Below are 4,793 nucleotides of genomic sequence, written 5' to 3' on the forward strand. Positions count from 1 at the left end.
GGGACCTTCTATTTTAAATTAATGTTTGAAGTACCACCAATGGGTGGTTCCTTCCCAAGATTTTCAAGTGTATATGAAACATACTACATATTAACCTATTGTATTATTTTGTACAGTTGTAAATTACATTAAATAAATAATTTTAAAAGAAACCAAAAAAAACATACATACATAATGGAAATGATAAATATTATTCTAGTATACATTTATCATTTCTATTATGTATGTACGTATGTATTGTATGAATTTAATAATAAAGGAAGTTACAAAAAAATAAAAGAAACCAAAAGAAGCTAAGAATAAAATATGCCAACAAAAAAGAATTCATACCCTTTAAGCTAAGCTGTAAATGCGAATTATCATAGAAATCAAAATAGAAATTTTTCTGCTTGAGTTTATGGAAGATTGTTTTCTTCGTTGTCATAAATATTCATAACTATGCATGATGTTATTAATGAAGTCTATCGTTTATTACTTTTTTATTTTCAAACCTCTTTATTTTTATATATGGTAACAGAATACAAATATATAATACAATACATTATATATATACAAATGTCTTTTGTTTATGAAATTTTTAATATTATTAAACCCAACTAATGCAAATAGGCCAAGCGAAAATTTTCGGTTTTTTTTTTATCTTTTTCTATTTATAATTTCAAAATAGGTGAATCCTAGCGACTTGTCATCTTATCGAAGGCTTACTTCACAGTAGTGCTAAGTACTTTTCCATTAAATCCAGGAGCTGTGGAAAATACCTCACTTCAACAAACTCTGTACAGGAAAACGTGCAGGCTGAGAGAAAGATTGTATAAAAACGTACTTTCAGGAAATAAATGACCGAGCGAACTTCGAGAGTACTTGGATTCTTTCCTGTTGAAAAGCTCTGAAAAAAAAATCAAGACGACAGAAAAAGCGGTAATACCTCGAAACGGTTTCAACTTTCTATGGCACCGTAAAATTTTTAATAAACCCAATAACAAAAGGGAGAAAAAAAATTAAAAGGACGAAAAATAACGACAAAGGAATTAAATTTATTCCCTTCTCTTCCTTGAAGACTTTCCTGTCCCGGAATCGGAAATTGTCAGGAAACACTGAAATTTTCCGGGGAGTGGAAAATTGATTCGGATTCAAGCTGATTAAATTGCGGGGGAGGGGCAGGAAGATAAAATTTATAAGCTCCACAGTTCACCTTTTATCCCAATTAAATAACTCCCACACAGCAGGAGAGCTAAAAACAGTTAAGTGAGAACTGAATATCACATATGTTTCAGAAGTTATTTAGGTTCAGTGAGGATATCGGAGGAAATAAGTTTAAAGAGCACATAATTGTACATTGACATACTGGGCTGATTAAAAAATTGTAGTCCTCTTCGAGAAAATCAGAAAAATGTGAGTGAAAAATGGATTCTATAAAATGGCACTTCTGGTCACTCGATTTTATCGAAAAAATTAACGTCACGCCCCAGACGTGCAAACGTCCTAAATAGATTAAGCTTGTAAAGAGTTTTAGTTTTTAAGGGAACCTGACCACGTACACACAGACTGTTTTACGAGACTTTATTTGAGGTTATTTGGACTCAAAACGTGCGTTTTCGTTGAAAACTGTAATTCGAAATGTTTCGCAATCGCAATACTAAAAGTTGTAAGTCAGCTAAATTCAAAAACCTCACTTTCTTGAACAAAACAATTGAGAACACTACAACAAACTAAATAATAGATTGCCATCGACAATCACGACTAATATTTTTTTAATTGAAGATAAATTTGGGGTAGAAGGGAGATATATATGATACAATTTCAAAGTTAATTTCCGAAAAAATATTAATCGAATAGTTATAATCAAACAATTGCTGATAACGCCGATAATAAGAACCATTAATTAACAGTTAAAGCATTTTTAACACCTCAGTACGAATTATTTGAATCTCCAAAATCCCGAGTGCACAGCTTCGAATACCTGCTTTCGATTTATAAGTTTAGTATCAGCTTGGATTTCTCAGAAAACTATTACCAGAGAGGGAAGCATTAAAGATTAAAACTTAGATTTATTTTTTTATTAATATAGTTGTTTGAGAGTGGTTTAGTTTCTTTTTAAAACAATTTTGATCTCTTTTCTCTCAACTTTATTCCTTTTTAACATCCGACGTTTCGACCTCTCAGGTCATTCTCAAGGATTCCTACAAACATCTCCTTTTAATTACTTATATAACAAATTTCCTTCACTTACATACTGATTTCTTTGGTCTTACCTTATTCTGTCTTCATTCCTTTTTTTCCTTAAAATTCATTAATGCCGGCTAATTGCCTTTGTCCCAATCTTTAAATAATTAATCATTAAAATAATATCACAATAACATTATAAAATATTTTGTCTTTCTTTTTAAAAAATAGATTCCTACTTACAATTTCTTCTATTAAATTATTTCCTAAATTTAAAACTTTCAATAACCACTTTTATGTTTATTAACAAACCCCAAACAGAACCTACCTTCAACAGGTTAGGACACTGTTATCATCTTATCATATAACATAATTTTTTCTTTAAATATTAATTTACATTTTCAATTTAATTTAATTAACATTTATTCTTAATTTTTCGGCTTACACCATAAACAATTTTTAATACATTTAAATTCTATTATTAGTTTATTCCTATTTTATGTGTATTTTATTCACATATAAATTTATCCCCCCCCCCTTCTTTAATTTATTTTTTAATTCATTTATTTTTTCTCTATTCATACTTTTATTATTGCATTTTTATTCCATTCATATACTTGTACTATTTTAGGATTCGAACATTTTTTAATTTTTCATCTTTTGTATACAATTATTACATATTTATTTTGCTTAAAATTTCTGAATAGTGGTGGTTCAGTCCTTTGGAATCTGATTTGAAATTTACAGTATAATTTATATTTTCTGAGATATAAATCGATTCTAATATCTTCCTTCTAAAATTATTATTTTCTTTATGAATGACTTGGACATTTTCAAAATCAAACTTATGTTTATTCTGAACAACATGTTGAACCAATGCTGTTTTCTTGGGTTCCTTTTCCCTATTCTTTATATCATTTTCATGTTGATACATCCTGTCTTTTATATATTGTTTTGTTTCACCTATATATATGGCTGGACAATTAATGCATGGAATTTATGGAAACTTATTTATTGAAAATATTTTCTTCTTTACTGAATTCATACATAAAATTGGATGCTAAAGTTGAATAGAAGTATTTTTACTTCTCTCTAACTATTAAAAATAAACTTATAGCTTTTTATTTTAATTTATCCGCCACTACTTTAGGCGCCATTATTTGTAAGTACTTTTAAAAATATATCTCATAACACCTTCTAAAATATATGAGAAATTCAGCTTGCTCCTAACTGTTTCTAATCCAACGTGGAATTTGTCTTGTGTATTTCTTTTGTAATTGAGGTATTGTCTGAGATACTACTTTAGGTCACAGCTCAGAAATTTAAGGACGTAAGCTATGGCTACTTACAAAATAATCAAGAAATTCTTAATACTGATGTTATACTTAATGAGTGAAATATGTTAAAACTTTTTTAAAGATATATGTTATAATACCTTTTGAAATGTAAAGTAATCATGAAAATGAGCTAGTCCTTAACTACTTCTACCCCAACGGGGAATTCGACACGTGTATTTGCTTTTTTTTTTTTTAGGGGCAACTTACAAAACATCAAGAAACTCAAAATATTGATTTTATACTTAAGGAGTCAAATATATTAATAATCTATTTAAGCTTAACGACCTCTGAAGTATTTCCATACTTAGGATACCTTCATACTTAGGCGAGATCGATTTCAATAATACATTCCCACGATGCTGTGGTTTTCTCCAAGTATGTTGTTCAAATTTTAACGAGTAGTTGACCAATAATTTATATTTTCTGATTTCACCTTGCAGATAATTATAACGTATATATAATATAATATAATAAATATAAGTAAAAAACATATTGAAATAAATTTAGTAACCTTATAAATGATTGATGAGAATACTTATTTTTACTAGGCAATAAAAAGTTATAACAACTATTCAAACGAAAATTTAGTATAGAAGAGAAAATCGCCGAAAAATATATCACTATATATATATCGATCGCAGTACCTACGAAAGTACTACGTAGCACCTGGGATAGTACTATTTTTTAATACATACATACTATTAATACTGTTTTTTTTTTTGTTTTTTTACAACCTATACAAAATTATACCATTATGTTAAGATGTATTATTACATATCAACGACCTAGGTGAGGGTTTAATTGTTTTTTAGTAAAATATTATATATACATATGTTGTTTATGATTCCTAACACATAAACATTCCTGTAATATAAATGATATTAGGAGTAACGGTAGACCTGGAATAAACACAAAGTTCAATTCCAATCTTGTGTTTTTTTTAAAAGATAATCAAGTTTTCTTGGTAAATAGGTTATTCCCAATTGAGGCATCGTAATATAAACAAAATTATCTATTAAAAAGGAGTAGAATTCTTTTTGTAAAAAAAATTGAAAAGAGATTTCAAAAGTATAAATTACGCAAAGTTCTCGTATGTCGCAAAATAATGGATTATTCTCGAATTCTTTACAAACTTGCTGCAGAACTAAATATTAGTAACTTTTAGAAAAACTCCCTTGTAGTTTATAAGCTTAATGTTCATGAAAATTAAGTCGAGACCTGTTATAGGATAAGCTTCATTTCTAATTATGTATGGTGAAAATCATTTCTTAAAGTAAAAGTGTTTTGAGCAAA

The 4,793-nt window shown here is 28.1% G+C and overlaps 1 long non-coding RNA gene across 1 annotated transcript; it reads right to left on the minus strand.

The window, feature by feature from the left end:
* Positions 1-2,047: 2,047 nt before the first annotated feature.
* Positions 2,048-2,665, minus strand: LOC136796478 (uncharacterized). The gene is made up of 2 exons (XR_010844191.1): positions 2,253-2,665; positions 2,048-2,180 (listed from the first exon to the last, which is right to left on the minus strand). It is a non-coding gene; the product is annotated as an uncharacterized lncRNA (long non-coding RNA).
* Between the last annotated feature and the right edge of the window lie 2,128 nt (positions 2,666-4,793).

Source organism: Halyomorpha halys, unplaced genomic scaffold (assembly GCF_000696795.3).
Source record: "Halyomorpha halys isolate HHAL.00 unplaced genomic scaffold, Hhal_1.1 Scaffold1236.1, whole genome shotgun sequence".
Classification (NCBI taxonomy): Eukaryota; Metazoa; Arthropoda; class Insecta; order Hemiptera; family Pentatomidae; genus Halyomorpha; species Halyomorpha halys.